At 38.2% G+C, this 18134-nt stretch overlaps 1 non-coding gene and 1 pseudogene across 1 annotated transcript; one reads left to right on the top strand and one right to left on the bottom strand.

Moving 5' to 3' along the window:
* The first annotated feature begins 482 nt into the window (after positions 1-482).
* LOC107786593 (DUF21 domain-containing protein At4g14240-like) lies at positions 483-7245 on the top strand (annotated as a pseudogene).
* Positions 7246-16166: 8921 nt separating this feature from the next.
* Positions 16167-16273, bottom strand: LOC142163668 (small nucleolar RNA R71). The gene has a single exon (XR_012694613.1). It is a non-coding gene; the product is annotated as a small nucleolar RNA R71 (small nucleolar RNA).
* Positions 16274-18134: the final 1861 nt, after the last annotated feature.

The raw sequence follows: 18134 nt of genomic DNA, 5'->3' as shown, positions 1-18134 counted from the left end.
AGACCCTTTGTCTTTCCTTTCTTCTTCACCTTCGAGTGATTTTATTTTGTGTGTGAGGTCTCTCTTTATACCCATATATGTCTCGAGATAAAAACAAAAAGAGCTCACACAACTAATATCTTCTTTCACCTTCTCACTCTCTCGAGTGCTTCTTCTACCTCTTTCCCTTTTTCCAGTGTTTTCTACTGGACTTTTTCTGTTATTTGCTTTTCCTGTTCTTTTTTAATGTTATCGCTACGGAGAAATGGACTTGCTAAATTGGCTGATTCCTTTATCTTATGTAGGAGTGTACCAAAATAGCAACGAAAGATACTGCGAGATATGCCACCAGCTTTTCTAATCGTAGTGTACCAAAATAGCAACGCAAATCCAAACCAGGGCCGACAAAAGGGACACACTTCTTTACCATTTTTCTCTAATTTAAAGAAGTCGTCCAAGTTTCCGCCACGTGTCTTTTCTCCTTGATTACTACTCCTAGTAGCTCGTAATAATTGAAATAATTGTTACATATGTTGTTACATTCTGTGTTCATCTCCAATAGAATAAAAAAAAAAAAAAGGGAAGGTCCAAGTTTGAACAAGAAGAAGCATAGTCGAAGGAGGGGAAGTTAAAAAGAACAAAATTATGCAGGTGATCAATGCAGCGTCACTGGTTCGAATGGCAACGAGAGCCTCCAATTCGCTAGGGGCAGAAATAGCATTTGGTACTGTCACTTGGTTCGTCTATGCCGGGATCTCATGTTTTTAGTTCTGTTCGCCGGAATTATGTCCGGATTGACATTAGGCCTCATGTCTTTGGGCCTCGTTGATCTCGAGATACTTCAGCGAAGTGGCACCCCCGCTGAGAAAAAGCAAGCAGGTATTTTCTTTCACTAATTTTGTTCACTCTTCACTTTTTGATGAATATGTCACCTTTTGATCAGCGTACCTAGCGGCGGAGCTAGAATTTTCGCTAAGTGTGTCAAAATATAAAGGAGGAAATACAGGAAAAAATCAAGAGACATATAGTAATATATACATTTTAAAAAAATTTACCTAGCTACACGGTGTAGTGTGTAATTTTCTGGACGAAGTGTCAGTTGACCCCCTTTGAGATAAGGTGGCTCCGCTCTGCCACTAAGTGTACCTAATTTTTCTGCATTATCAGAGGACATCTACTTGCCAGGAGTATTTGTGTTGCTAACTGATTCTGATTTTGTTTCACAATATTATCAGTTGGATTCAGTATATTGTGTGGATTACCTGTTAAAATTAGTCCAGATTAACTATGAAATGAGAATTTTGTACTTGAGTCCTCTTACTCATAATAAAGTGGTTTGGACTTATTATTGAGAACTACTCTGCGCATTGCAATTTGCTCATCTACTGGTAAAACAAGTCGAGTAAGGTGATAATTTCCTGATATACAGTATCAGCTTTGTCTCTCCATTAAAACAGGATGAATGGATGAGATATAAGCAGAAGTATATATTCTAATATAAGGTATCATTGTGATTAAATACAAATGCAGATAGCTTTGAGTTTATCAGTTCTGAATATTGTCTCATTCTTGGGGAGAATCTTTATCATCACATAACTTCTACTTTTAATGGAATTTTCGCCTTTTCAGCTACAATACTTCCTGTTGCTCAGAAGCAACACCAGCTTCTTGTGACCCTACTTCTATGTAATGCCGCTGCAATGGAGGTAAAAACTGAACATCTGGCTTCTTGATTTACTTTAGGATATCTTCAGTAATACTCTATAATAAGAAAAAAGGGTTGCCCGGTGCACAAAGCATCCTACATTCACGTAGGGTCATAGGAAGGGCCGCAACACCAAGGGGTATGATGTAGATAACGTACCCTAATGCAACCATTAATGGTTGCTTCCACGGCTCAAACCTATGACCTATAGGTCACACAGAGACAACTTTACCGTTGCTCCAAGGTTCCCCTTAAAAAAAAGCTCTATAATAATATGATGCAAAATCATAAAGAGTGTGTGTGTGTGTGTGTGTTTTTTTTGGGGGGGGGGGGGGTTAGCAGGAGTAAATGGGACAGTTCAGCCAATGCGCACACGATAGATGAGAGTGGGAGAGAGCGACAAGGAAACACCAAAGAGAAGCTTTGCTTGCATAGTTGGTATAATGAATGTCCACTAGACTTGTTTAGATTTGAACTCATTTTTGGAACTTATGTAGCTTTCCTACCACAGAGTGTTGCAAGTACTGTTTAGAGATGAGATCACTTATCAGAGACGAATTGAGGCATAACACCATTGAGAAAGGGGTGGGGTGTTGGGAGAGAGAGACACATTCCATTTGGTGTCATGCATAAATTGAACTAATGAATCCAAAAGAAAACTGAAGGCAAAAATTAGGCTGCTGCTTGTCTAGATTAAATATGAAGAAATTATTATGATTTTTGTAATTTACTTAGTTCTAGTACATGCAATTGCATATTGTGGTTGGGAGAATCAGGGATGGTAATTTTGTATCTTTCTGAATCACACTTGCAATTTCATATTTCGTGGTTGAGGAGGTTGGTGATCTTTGCTTCTTTTCCAATCATGCAATTTCTAGGCCCTACCCATATACCTGGACAAAATGTTCAACCAATATTTGGCCATTATACTGTCAGTAACTTTTGTCTTGGCATTTGGAGAGGTAAATTGAACCACTTGACTTCAATTAAGATCTCAACATTTAAGACCTTGCATGCTGATCCTATTTCCTCCTATTTTTGTTTTGCAGGTTATTCCTCAAGCAATATGTACCAGGTATGGACTTGCGGTGGGTGCAAACTTTGTTTGGCTTGTCTGCGTTCTGATGGTTATATGCTACCCAATTGCTTACCCCATAGGGAAGGTGATTATTGAAGTTCTGAATTAATTGTTTCAAAGCTAAAGCAGGACGTGTATGCTCTTTACTTGAAACCGTTGGATTCCTCAAAGGCAGAAGTACTAAAGTAAAGATAGCCAAGTCAATGAATGATGCCAAACCATAGCCGATTTTAAACATCTTGATTCTGAATACCTGTTGAAGCCTTAGAATACTCGTAACTGATAAGAATTGAAATCTGTTATTCAAGAAATATGTATAACAGAAGAAGCTTTGTTCTTCTTGACGTTCTCCATCTCTTGACTAATGGTGAAGTTCTTTTGAGCTCTTACAAAATTATTTTGTGAATTTTCTAAAGCTGACTTCTGTTGTGTTGGTTTGTCTTTCAGGTCCTAGACTGCGTACTAGGACATAATGAAGTACTATTTAGACGAGCTCAGTTAAAAGCTCTTGTTTCTATCCACAGTCAAGAGGTCAGTGTTGTATCCTTAATTTGCAGTACTAATAAGACTGCAGAGCCAGTAGTTTATTATTTCTAGTTCCTTTAGCTTTTTCAGAAACCATGGTTTTGTAATGGGGAAGTTCTGCAGGCTGGCAAGGGAGGTGAACTTATACATGATGAAACAACAATCATTAGTGGAGCATTAGATTTGACTGAGAAGGTAAGGACACTGAAGTTGTCTTATCATGTCCATGCTTCTCCAAACTCAAGGTTTATAATTTAATAATGCTTGGGTTTTTAAAACATTCTTAGTTTTTTTTTTGTAGATGTGAAAATGGGCCACATCATGAGAAGAGAATTTTTTTTCAATTAGAAACTTTTGCCTAAATTATCAGTACCTGAGATTCATCGTTTAAGACAGACCTCTACTATCTATAATAGTTGCTCTTGGCCCTTCTTTTTGCGGGACAAGCTGACCCGATAAGAATTAATTGACTTTCTTCTTCTTCTTCTTTTTTCTCCTCTTTTCTTTTCTGAATTTTGATAACCTTGATACATTAGTGTGATGACCGTGCTCTCTCTTGTTTGGCTTTTGTGTTGTTGATAGACGGCTGAGGAGGCCATGGCACCCATTGAGTCAACTTTTTCATTGGATGTCAATTCAAAGCTGGATTGGTGAGTCTGGTGCCATTATTCTTCCAAGCTTCTATATTATCCACCTAGTCTTATGATCTTCGTGTCCTGCAAAGCTTCTTTGGATCTGAAGTCATTAGTTCCAAGGCATGAGATTCTGTTATCAAATATCTGCGCTCCATTTTTTGCTTTTTACATTGTAGACGTGTTTTCGCTGTTTTTCTTTTCCAATGTGACTGCAACTTATGATGATCAAACAATTGACAAGCACTAACTTTGACCTTTCAAGGAAAAAGCTTTGCTATTTTTTATGCTATGTTGTCAAAGCTCAGCTGATGGCTAATTTCTTATAAGAAGACTCTTATTATTTCTAAAGCTGAAGGTAAAGAAAATCTCAGCTGACACAAGTTCCATCATGCTTTGGAGACTCGCGATGAAATTTTTTAATGGTAATATGTCATGATTTAACGTTTGAACCAGGTTGTTGATATGGTTCAAATTGAATGGTCACAGGCATGTGATATTGTGTTTAAATAGTACTGCACCATAGTTAACAAGGCAAAATTATCCTCTTCATGTTTTCCCTAATTTTCCTCTTCCTCTGGGCGGGGCTCCAAGGAATTTGAATTAAAGGCTAGCTCTTGCCAACTGAACCTTAGGCGTGACGTATGAACACCATTCTTATTTTCTTTCCAACAAAAAAAGTGTGAAGAAATAGACCTTGGACCTAACTCAAACCCAAAGTCTAGCTCATATGGTGAGAATTTCCCAAGACCATATAAGGAGACTAATCCCACATCCCTCAACCGATGTGGGACAACTTACCAAAAAAGAAGGAAACAAACTCTTTCAGATGAGCTGTATATTATACTACCTTCTTGCTAGCTGTTCACAGAAGTTATATCATACAAATATCTGTGCCTTCATTTATTAGTTGTGAGATTCCTGGCAGGGCTTAGCTCACTATGCATGAACAGTTGCTTGGTAGAATAAGTGCTAATTTCTCTTTACTTCTCAAATTCCATATGCATATAAACTGAAAGCAGCTATATAACTTGGATGTTAACCCTGGAAATATTTTCTGGATGAACTTTAGTAGTAGTTCGCTAACAGATTCTGTGTCCCTATTATAGGGAGGCAATGGGTAAAATTCTTGCTCGGGGTCATAGCCGAGTTCCAGTCTACTCAGGCAGCCCAAAGAATATTATTGGACTTCTACTGGTGAGTTTTGGATCTCACCTTCAGAGCACTTGTAATGTTGCTACTTTAGTGAAATTGTGATAGTTTTAACTCAATATTAGGTAAAAAGTCTTCTTACTGTTCGTGCGGAAACAGAGACACCAGTTAGTGCTGTTTCTATCCGCAGAATTCCACGGTATCAACTTTTTACTCCTCTACTTGCTGCCTTATATACATTTACCAAATAGTTAAATCTTGTTTTCCGTGCATCTTTTCAGGGTTCCAGCTGATATGCCACTATATGACATACTAAATGAGTTCCAAAAGGGCAGCAGTCATATGGCTGCAGTAGTGAAGCTTAAAGGGAAAAACAAAAGACCTCCCTTGGTAGTTGAGGAAGAGAAATGTGACAACAGTGCAGTCACCAGTGGAAATCCTCAAGTAATTACCCCTTCTTTGACGGCAAAGGATGAAAACTCAGATAGTGTCGTCGTTGATGTTGAGAAGGTTACAATACCGGCAGTAACCCCTCCAACATCTGGTGATGCACTGACAAATGGATTGCCTCAGTCGTCATATGATATTTAGGAAGCTGAAGTAATAGGTATTATCACTTTGGAAGATGTCTTCGAAGAACTTTTACAGGTGACCTTTGGGTTCTTCTAGTTTCTTGTTACTTCTGTTACACATTTGACTAACTGATGGAAATTACATTTAAAAATTGTCATTGGTGCAGGAGGAAATAGTAGACGAGACTGATGAATATGTTGATGTACATAAGAGGTGGGTGAGAGCTGGAAGACTTTTAGTTTCACCCACTCAATATAATGACTGTTATTGAAGTGTTGATGGTAACTTTCTTCAAATTTTGCAGGATACGTGTGGCTGCAGCAGCAGCAGCTTCATCAGTGGCACGAGCTCCATCAATTCGGAGGTTAACAGCCCAAAAGGGAGTCGTAAGTGCAAATTGTGTACACACTAGACGATATTCACTGATATATGATGGAATTTTCTTAAATTCAATGTTCAACATAATGATTTCTAGATACACATAGTTGCAAGAAAATAGATCCACTGTGGCATCATCTGATATTAAACAACATACTTGGTGATCCAAGTGTATGGTTAGAGCTTTTCGTGTGCCTGATTCATCTCTAATTATAACTAAAAGTAGTCAAGTAGTTTTATGATAGGTATATCCCTTTCTTTTGGGGAAAAAAACACAGCTATTTTGCAATTAGCAATAAAATGGCTTCTTGAAGTTAATGAACTAACACAAACAACAGATAGTTATCCTGTATTTATCCATTGAATTACAATGAATAAGTCAAGTCTCTGTGACCTCCCACCACTCACATTATCCTTTGTTTTTTGCAATAACTGGCTTCTCGGTGGAGAAGTAACACAGAGAATAAAAGGGAAACAAAATGAAAGAGTGGAGTAATAGAATGGAAGCCTGATATCATCAACTTGCCATAAATTCTTGCTTTGAAGATTACAGCACATTCTGTTTCTGGATATATCCTTCAAATAATTCTTTAATTGTTTGTTTTGATTATGCATTCTTATATATCACCCGGAAGAGCGGGGGGGGGGGGGGGAGTTTTAAGTGGCTTTACTGGTAATATAGATTACTCTGAAGCATTTTTTTCCCCTTGATTTTTGCTTCTCCTTATAGATCATTACCTTGTGATCGTACTGTAATTGGTGATGGGAGAGGGGAGTCTATGTTGCTGCATTTGTGAATGGGCTTTTCTGTTTTATTGTTTGCAAAAAGCTGCTGCATAATTAATTACTGACGTTTTTAATTGGATTCAACAGGGAGGGCAAAGCAAGCAAGGACAAAACCACAAAAAGTCGAGCGAGGACATTTCCATCTCACGAAGGACACAAGGGAGTCTCGGAGAGCCTCTTCTTGGGAACGAGAGATAAAGAGTCGTAGTTTGTAACTTCATATGCTCAGTAGTGTTGAGAGGGCAAGTGCACATCTTTTATATGAAACTATGACTCCTTGTTGACAAAAGCCACGGTGTTTCTAGTTCTATGAAAAAACTATTGTTTCTAGGCTATAGCTTCTTTGTGTTGTTAGTTGTAAGTTGATATCTAACATGAAAACCTCCAGAAACTTGCTTCTATGCACCTCCTTAATAACAGGGACATGGTTCTTAAACTATTTAAATGGCGTCAAGAAAGGAGGAGTTGAAGACACTTAATATTTTTTTTTCCGGTTATATTACATGCGTACAAAGACAACGAACAATGAAGTATATTATACAGTGTATATTCAGTTGACTTTTTAATAATGAAAGTATCTAGTACTCTGGTTGAGAAATACTTTTGGTGTTTGTTGAATAATATTAGATGCTTTTAACATGTATATTTATTTCAGAAAATGAGGTTGTCATTGGAAATTTATTAGTAGAATTTTGGTCATTGTAGTTGTCGACAATGACCAAGATAGGATTTATTAGAAAAAAATAGGATTTCGTGGCGACAATATTTTGCCACAAATACAATTAGTATTAGTGGCGACCCCGGTTGCCGCTACAATAGTTACTATTGTGGCAGCTAAGACCGCTACTCAAATCAGTGACAATAGTTGACTTGGACAAAAAGAAACAAAGTGGCTTAGACAAATCTTTTTTTGTTGATGATATCAGATCAATTAATCAAATATTGATTAATACGTAATCGATCGAATACTACTTGTGGCGATTACTTTTAACTTTTTGTAACGGATAAAGTAGTAGCGACTCGAACAAGTAGCTCGCTGTTAGAAGTAATAGTTGCGATTTTGTAGCGGCGACAAATAGTCCTTTTTTTCGTAGTGTGTGTATATATATGTATATATGAACTGAGATCAGAATGGAAAGATATATACCAAAATCTTCTCTCAACGTATTTCGCTTGAATGAAGTATTTATGGCTTTATTTTCTGCCACATGACTCTCCCAAGATAATCTAATGGGATACATGTGTTCTTAGCTAGCCCCTTGCTTATTTCCGAAGGAGAGAGAAGAGGGAAACAAAACTGATAATTAGGCCTGACGTTTCTAAGATCTCCTAATCCATTTGACACGTACACCTCTCGCGCGCGCATGAGGAGAATTCAGAAGAGTTTTCCATCGACCAATACAATTTAATTTACTGTTATCAGATATACTTGCGGAGAGAAAAAATGAAACAGCTTAATTAGGTGATTTAAATGTAAAATGTTTTCCATATATGCTCTGCTTTTACATTTCAAAATACATAATCTAACAAGAATCAATGCAAGAATTCTCAACAGAATTTTGTGCACCCAATTTTCGTAGCTAGTCTTATTTTTATGACATTTCCTTCTAATCATGGGTCTGTGAGACAGTGTCTACTGCATTTTTCTATATCCATGTAAGTCTCATATATAAACTTTAGAACATGCATATCAACTTGCATGCATAACATTGACAGAATAAAACAATGAGGGGAGGGTTTTGTTTAATTAGTTGAGTATTCTTTACATCAAACATGAATGGACCGATAAATTAAACTTCAAAAACAGAGAGAAAAACAGTGAATCTGTGTTCCTCGCTGCTATGACAAACAGTAAGAATTTTTATGCTAAATATATAAAGATGGTGTACGCATGACATACATGACTATTAATTTCCCTATCAAATCGAATTAATTAACATAATATGTACAAAAGAAAACAAATACACATGTAGCTCTTCAAGGAGAAAAGAATTTAATTAATGCTAACAAATTAAAATATTAGTACGTAGTATTTACATTTGCACGCGAGAGAGTAGGATCTTTAAGGCAAATAGCTAAATAACTCGAGAATGTGGAGTCTATAGCTAAGAGTAGTTGTCCCGACACAATAGCATAGTTATGCAAATCCTTATAATCCAGAGCTTCCCTTTCTGCTGTTTCACCATTCTTTTCAACTTACTCGCAAATCTGATTTTCCTCATTCTTCCTCTCAATTGCACCAAGTACGTATTAATTTGCTGCTATATTATGTGAACTCAAAGGTTCCTTGTGTTTATATAGTACATGAATGCCTGAAGTAATTAGCTCTTAGACTTTTAAACACATGGAGGATTCCAACATATCCACCACTCTAAGTTTGAAGTACGTTAAATTACGTAGGGACATAATGCACAGTTGCTTGCTTAGACAACATCTATATGTCTCACATGCCCTTTCATGTATAAATCTGGTGTTTTAAACATGGAGTAATACTACATTCTTGCCTGCCACTCGTGTAATTAAATCATGAGTGTTTTAAGTTTGAAAACGTCAAACCTTATCTTCCATGGAAAGTTAAGTCCAAAGGTGAAACCATAATTTTAATTTGACTGGTTCAATATATTTATCTTCTCACAATTGAGGGTAAGATGTACACGGCCTTACCCCTAGAAGGGCAGAGAGGCTGTTTCCGGCAGACCCTCGGCAGGAGAACGAATGAAAAAAGTAATGACAACAAATAGAAATAACAATAAGATAAAATAAGACCAGAGCCAAAAAAACAATTAAACTCTAGATAATAATAGCAATCTATGAATAAAAAGTCGACTCTTAACCCCACTAGATATTTTGTCTTTTCATGGACAGTTCCACCTTCCAAAGAGAGACAGATAGGATCCCAGGAATGTCACGTTTGATCAATGCAACATTTATATATCAACCTCAAAGGACTTCTGTGCATAGTTAGAAAAGCGTGTTCTCTTTTTCGCCACTATTTCCTTTCTTATCGTCCCTGTGTTTCGGTTTTAATATTTGCATTTTAGTCCATATCTCTAATACGATAAACTTTAAATTTGTCTAAGTTTTCTGGTGTTGTTAGTATTATTTATACTTGGTAATGCAAAGTGAGATATTTCTTCGTGGTCCCTTTTTCTTTTTTATTATTTTGTTTTATAAAAAATAAAGTGTCCCTCATCGGTCGTGGAAAGTTTCTTTCTTCTCTTTATATTGAATTGCTTTTTGTTAGGGTTTGTAAAGAACTAATAAAAAGGAGTAGCCTAGCGCATATTTGGTCAGAAGGCAAAATGGGTCGATTTGCCGCACATTTTTTACTTATGCATGTGTTTGCCTATATGAAAAAAGTTTGTTCTGTGCGTGCCTTAAACATTAAAAAAACCACATAATTAATGCCTAATCTTTTTGTCTTTTTTTTTAATTGTTAGCAGCATGACAGCTCTCTAGTAGACTTTCTTGGGAAAACAAAAACAAAAAAAACAGTATACTCCTTCCGATACACTTTAAGTGATTTTTTGGTTGTTTTTATACATATTAAGGAATCCAAATTTTAGCATTAATTAACAATATAATTGATCATATTAATCTTAATTTGTTCATTGAAAATACAACAAATACTCCTAGGCTCTTTACTCCAAGGACAACTTTAAAAAAAAAAGTTAATTCTTTCTTGATATTTGGAAAAATCAAATATTATGGACCATTAAAAAAAACTAAAAATTACTTAAAGTGGACCTGAAGTAATAAGATTTGTTGAGTTGCAACTTCCAATTCTCGAGTTATGGATAAATGGATATCCCCAAAGAATGGCAAGGAAGGATTCGTTCCTTAATTTGAGGCAAAGGAATCAACACGGAAGAGGGACTTGCATATGCGGACCTATAAAAATTTCAACTGCATGCTCAAATTAAGCCGAAAAAATACCGAATCGTACCGAATAAATTTACATGTAGAAAATATATTTATATACTCCCTCTGTTTCAAATTAGATGAGGTACTTTCCTTTTTAGTCTGTTCCAAAATAAATGACATATTTTTAAATTTAAAAATAATTTAATTTTAAACACGTCATTTTATCTTAATGAGAAACTTTTATAACCACACAAATATCATGACCCCACAAAACTTTTACCCCTTAAGTTTTTAAGACCACAAGTTTAAAATTTCAAAAATTTTATTTTTTTCTTTAAACTTTGTACAAAGTCAAATTATTTCATCTAAATTGAACTACAAGTTATATGTACGTATTACCGAATCTGTGGAGGGTGATAATGTCAATAAGGGTAAGAGACAACTTGCATATATTGTGAAAATAGTAGGACTGTTCGTTGAACTTAAAGACAAAAATGAATAATGGTGTGGGGAAGTTTGCAATGGGAACATCTCGATAAGGTGATGTGTACGTTTAATAATGCATGGAAGTGGTAATGTTTGATGTGACTGACTGAGACACTACAATCACAACATCCTGTTCTTTTTAAATAACAAGGAAGGCATTGACAAAGACATTAAGCAATCACGGAGTTCAACGCCTCTTCTGCAGGGAATGTGCTGCGCGTTTCAATAATATGGTTGTATTGGTTAAAATTTGGCAACCTGATAACTGCAGATAAATTAGGTAGAAAACGGGGTCTACCACGGCATAATAGCGGGGAGTCGTCCTCAGAAAAATTATTGTCGAGGACGAGCAACTCCAGTGAAGAAGTAATAGTAGGATAAGCTTAGAAATGGATACAAGGAATATTCCTTTGAATATTCCGTATGTTGTACCTTTTAGGGTTTCTTGGAAATGTCCCTTATAAATAGGAAGAGATAGAGAATAAATGGGAATTTCACTTTTCCTGATAAGAACACTTTGTAAAGAGTTGACAAAGGAGAATATACAAATATTGTCTTGTTCACTGACTACTTGACTCAATATACATTATTCATTCTCTATTTGCTTGATTCGAGGATTCCTTATCCATCTTCACTTCCTATCCTTCCACGTTGCTGTCAGGTGGAAGAATGTAACGACCTGGCCGGTCATTTCATGAATTACCGCTTCATTTTCCCCATTTCTGCTTCTTATTGCTTTGTTTGTCGGTTCTATGTGTGATCGGGTTGGTTGGCTCGGGTTCGGAAAGATTTTGGTAAGGTTTGAGACACTTAGTCTCTTTTGAGGAAGCTTAAGTTGGAAAAGTCAATCGAATGTTGACTTATGTGTTAAAGGGATCGGATGTGAGTTTCGATGGTTCGGATAGTTTCAGGAGGTGATTTGGGACTTAAGAGCGTGATCGGAATGTGTTTTGGAGGTCCGGAGTAGATTTAGGCTTGAATTGGCGAAATTAGAATTTTGGCGTTTTCCGGTTGATAAATGAGATTTTGATATATGGGTCGGAATGGAATTCCGGAAGTTGCAGTAGGTCTGTTGTGTCATTTGGGATGTGTGTGCAAAATTTCAGGTCATTCGGGCATGGTTTGGTAGACTTTTTGATCAAAAGCGTAATTTATAAGATTTTGAAATTCTTAGGCTTGAATCCGATGCGAATTTGGTGTTTTGATGTTGTTTTGAGCACTCCGAAGATTGGAACAAGTTTGAAGGATGTTATGGGTTATGTTGGCATGTGTGGTTGAGGTCCCGGGGGCAGTTTCGGGTGGTCAATCGAACCATTTCATGTTTTGGAAAGTTGCAGAAATCTACTGTTGGGTGTTGCAGACAATTGGCCTTCGCGTTTGCGAGTGGAGCCTCGCATTCGCGAAGAGTTAGCAGGTGAGGCTAAAGGTTTGGCCTTCGCGTTCGCGAGGGAGGTCCCGCATTCGCGAATGGCTGGGCCATTGAGCATCGCGTTCGCGAGAAGGGGAGTCGTGTTCGCAAAGGTTGGAGTCAGGAGGCATCGCGTTCACGAGAGGTAAGACGCGTTCGCGAAGGAGGAAAATTTTGGTCAACTTAAGTTTGTGCTTCGCGAACGCAAGGCTTTGACCGCGTTCGCAAAGAAGGTTTTGAATGCGTGTGCAGAATGTTTAAATAGTCATTTGTCCACGATTTTGGGGCTAACTTCTACCATTTTTGAGTGATTTTGGAGCTTCTTGAAGAGGATTGAAGAGGAATTCAAGGGGGAACACTTGGAGGTAAGATTTATGGACTTAATACTCGATCCTAATGTGAATTCTACCTAATTAATCATGGAATTTAAGCCTAATATTGAAGAACTAGGGCTTGTAATTTGAGACCTAGAATTTGGGATTTGAGGGGTCGTTTGTGGTTGGATTTTGATGCTTTTGATATGAATGAACTCGGAGAGTGATAAGGAGTCTATTGATGTAATTTTTATCGGAATCTGAGACGTGGGCCCGAGGGTCGGGTTTGGCCAATTTCGAAATTTGTGTTGTAATATTATTTCTTTCGAGTGGGCTTTGTTCCCTTAGCATATTTTGATGGTTTTGCACTGATTTTGGTTAGATTTAGAGAATCCGGAGGTCGATTCGAGAGGCAAAGGCATCGCGAGCTAGAGATTTGGACCGAATAGAGGTGAGTAATGATTGTAAATGTTGTCCTGAGGGTATGAAACCCCGGATTATACATTGTTATGCTATATTGAGGTGACACACACACTAGATGGCAAGCATGGGGTCGTGCACCATTGGAGATTGTGACTTAGTCCATCCCGAAAGATTGTTTTACTGCGTATTTGACTGAATATTGTTTGCTATCATCATGTTTTGGGCTGAAATGCCATATTTGGGCCTCATGCCAACTATTTGGACCCTTAGGGGATTTTTACTGATATTTCCTCACTGTTTTGACTTTATACTTGTACTCAGCCATGCTATATTCTACTATTTTCATAACTCAGCCATGTTTACTCTATTTTAACACATTAAATGATATTTTAAATGATATTTTGGGCTGAGGATCATGTTTTACTGTTGCCCGAGTGGCTTATGAGATTTTGACTGAGTAAGGACGAGGGCCTGTATTAAGAGGATACACTGATTTATTATTATGAGGCCGAGGGCCTAAGATTGTACGCCACGAGGTGGCTTGTTGATATGATGCCGAGAGCCTATTGATTATGCCACGAGATGGCTTGATATTGCACTTGGGCCGTAAGAGGCCCTTCCCGGAGTCTGTACACCCCCAGTGAGCGCGGGTACACATTGTGATATGAGATATAGCCCGAGGGACTGGAGTTGTTCCATGATATTGCCCGAGGGGCGGATTCTGTTGACATTGTGCCCGAGGGGCGGATTTTTATGTGTTTATCTGTTCCACCGGCTTTCCATTTAATTGTTTAACTATCAAAAAGGTGGTTTAAAGAAGCTTCTTCTGAACTAAGTATTTTTACATGTTTTTACCGGTTGATTGCTTTTACTAGTTTTATACGGCTTTGATAGTAGGCTATATAGTTGATATTTAAACCTTAATAGGACCATACTTTGTTGTTGTTTTATAGATAATTTGCCACCAAAATGCTCTCAATAGTGTTCTTTTGTTTAGCAGGGAATATTATAGGAGAGGAAGCAACATGGAGTGTTTTGGAGGCGATAATGTGAAGAAAAACACCCACTCAAGAAGTACTCAAACACAAAGAAGCATAAATGTCCTGGGCAAGAAGGCCACTGCGACCGCGGTGAACAACGGCATATTAATAAAGTGAAGCAGAAAGGTTGGCGTTCACCGCGGTCGACCGCGGTTGGCCGCGACTGCGGTGCACTGTTCACGCAGCTGGAAGTTTGAGGACCAAAGTGTAATTTCGAGGAAACTTTTGTAAAACCCTTATAAGCTTTAGAAACTCGCTCAACTGGGGGAACAAGCTAATTTTAGACTATTTTTGGAGGAAGAACAAGTGTGAGAAGATCAACCAAACATTAGAGTTTTTCTATCTCCTTTTAATTCTTGCAATTTTACATTATGAACAATTTAGTAGTTATTTCTTAATTTGTTATGAGTAGCTAAACACTTATCTAGGGTTGATGGAACCAATTTTTGGTTGAAGTTTTGACTCAAGTTGTTATAATCGAACCGGATTTATGATATAATTGTTCAACTACGTTTTGTATAGTGATTAATTGAATGGGCCCTTGATTAATCGTGTCTAATTACCTTATATTGCTTGAAAAAGAATATTAGGTTAGACAACTGTTGAACAACACCACTTTTGGGTAATTGAAGAGATTCATTACTTGAACTTAAAAGTGGGTTTAGAGATAACAAAACTTTGGTGGGATAATTTAGAATTGCATACCCATTGTCAGCTAGAGTAGTTCGAGAGACTGCTCTAATAGATTATTGTAGTTGATCGAGAGATAATTACGATAACCCATAACTCTTAATCCTCATAGAGTATTACGACGAGATTATAGCGGAAGAGTCAAGACCTAAACTAGCAATATGTGAAATCACTGCCCTAGACCTCTTTACCATTTAATTCTTTTTGTTTTAGCTTACTGTTGTTTTTAATAGTAGTTGAAGTAGTTAAACCAAAAAAAACAATCTTTATTGATCAAAAATCTTGCATCTAGAGATTGATTGAGTTGATAATAACATTACCGAAGAGTGTAATAGATAGGTTAGTTCCCTGAGGATTCGATTCCGGACTTAAAACCGGATTATATTTGCAGCGACCGCTTTGTCCTTTGAAAGGCATAGTTGGGCGTTATCAAATTTTTGCGCCGTTGCCGGGGAACTAACGGTGTTATTTATTACAACTTAGAAGTAGTGTTAACAATTATTAGTTCAAATCAATTTTCAAAGGTGTTAAACAATTTTCATTGAAATTCTAACGTTTGAACTCTTGTGGAATTCAGGTGTATGCCTAGAAATTCTTCGAGGACTGGAGATCTGTTTGAAGGACTTTCAGACCCCGAGAAAATATTCAGGGCTTTGAATCGTGCCAACATGAGGATCCAACAATCACAACAACCACACCAGCTTGAATTTGACATGGGTGACGTAGAGAACGTCAACAGAAACATCAGAGATGAGCCAGCTGACCCAAACGTTAGAGTGGTGGCACCTCAACCCACAGCTGACAACCTGGCAACTACCATAGTTGTGCCCGCAATTCAAGCGGAGACATTCCAGATCACCAACAACATGCTACATCTGCTACAGAATAAAGGATTGTTTTTCGGGTCACATATTGAAGACCCTCAGCAACATTTGAAAAATTTTCTGTCAATTTGTGTGACTCAAAGGCAGCCAAATGTGACCCCAGAAGCTATCGAGCTATTACTGTTCCCGTTCTCTATGACTGGGGAAGCTCAGACTTGGCTGAATTCGCTCCCAATCAATTCCATTGTCACCTGGGAGGAATTAGTAAAGCAATTTTTGAATAAGTTCTACCCGCCCAACAAGACTACAAGGCAGATTGATGAAATATTGTAGTACAAGCAGCAGCCGACTGAAACCTTGCAAGAAACTTGGGAAAGATTTAAAGGGATGCTGGTGAAGTGTCCTCACCATGGCATTCCAGACCAGATGCTTGGCCAGAGATTCTACATGGGATTATCTGACAATCTAAAGGCCAATGTGGATGCTTCAGCTGGAGGTGCATTTTTGAGTAAGACATTCACCGAGTGCAAAGTCCTTCTTGACAAGATGTCCCAGAATTCGGGGTGGATGACTAGAGGTACAACACTGGCACCTATAGTGCATTCAGTGCCTCTCGACCCAAATAATTCGCAGGCAGAGAACATGGCCACACTCATGACTTAGATGAGTATTTTGACAAAGAAGATAGATGAGATGGGTACCAAACAGGTGCATATTTTTGACACGACAAATGGAGGACTGTGTACACCCTGTGTTAATCAGTCTTATGTGTGTTCATGGAGCAGAGAAGGTAAAAATCAAGGAGAAAGGGAAGATATAAATTATGTTAACAACTTTGGGGGTCAGAGACAAGGAGGACAATAGTGGAGTCCAGCACCAAATCAGCAATACAGACCCAACATGCCTCAGCCTGGGGGCATGCAAGCTCAAGGTCAAATGGTGCCATACCACTAGAGACAACAGGGCTACCCACAGCAGAACCAGAAACAGTTGACATATCAGCTACCTCATCAGTAGCAAGATAACAACATGGTAGAGATTAAGGGGATGCTCCAGCAACTCGTTGGGACAAATGGTAAGATGCAAGAGAAGTTGGTAGTACATGACTCAGCTATAAAGAACATTGAAAATCAGTTGGGGCAGTTGTCTATGGCTTTAAACAATCGCCCCCAGAGAACATTGCCAGCGGATACAAATATTAACCCTAAGGAGCAAAACCCGAATCAATTGATAGCAGTAAGTCTTCTGAATGGGAGAGATTTAGACAAAGAGCAGGAGGTTGCACAAGCCAGCAAAGAGACTACGCCAGCCACTCCAATTCCACTAGAGGTAGATGAACCAACAAATCTGACTGAAGTGGTAGTTGAATAGGGTCAAGATGAAAAGGGTAAGGCTAAGGTAAATGAACAAGCTGCAGAACAGGTGGTGCCTCTTGTGCCACAGAACCCCAACAGAGAGAAGCCAGCAAGCAGTGAACAAAGGGTGATACCTACACCATTCCCTCAGAGACTGGTAAAACAAAAGAAGGAAGATCAATACAAGAAATTCATGGAGATGCTGCATCAAATTCAGCTGAATATTCCTTTGATGGATGCCTTGAGGGAGATTCCAGGTTATGCGAAGATGATGAAAGACCTAATGTCACGGAAGTTTGATTTTCAGGACTTATCCACAGTGACTCTAACGCAGACCTGCAGCGCAGTAGTGACCAGACCGATGACTCAAAAGATGTCCGACCCAGGTAGCTTCACTATTCCATGCACGATTGGGAGTTACGCCTTTGCAAAGGCATTATATGATTTGGGAGCCAGCATAAATTTGATGCCTCTGGCTGTATACACCAAACTGGGCATTGGCAAAGCTAGACCGACTTCGATGCTGCTGCAACTGGCTGACCGCACGGTAAAAAGGCCTACTGGGATTCTTGATGATGTGTTGGTGTAAGTGGGGAAGTTCGTGTTCCCTGCAGACTTTGTTATTCTGGATTGTCAGGTAGATGAAGAGATACCTATCATTTTAGGTAGGCCATTTTTGGCCACTGGGAGAGCCCTGATCGATTGTGAGACTGGGGAATTAAAAATGAGACTGAACGATGAAGAAGTCATATTTAATGTTCAGCAATCTATGAGGAAACCCAGTAAATATGCTAATTGCTCTCTAGTGGAGGCAGTGGATGTGATCATGCAAGAAGATGATGAGACCCTGACTGCTAAAGATCCATTGGAGGCATGTCTGACAAATTTAGAAGAAATAGATGGGGAAGGGTTGGCTGAGTGG

The sequence above is a fragment of the Nicotiana tabacum genome, chromosome 8, assembly GCF_000715075.1.
Source record: "Nicotiana tabacum cultivar K326 chromosome 8, ASM71507v2, whole genome shotgun sequence".
Lineage (NCBI taxonomy): Eukaryota > Viridiplantae > Streptophyta > Magnoliopsida > Solanales > Solanaceae > Nicotiana > Nicotiana tabacum.
Note: the sequence above shows the minus strand (reverse complement) of the source record. Positions and strands in the feature narration are given on the sequence as shown.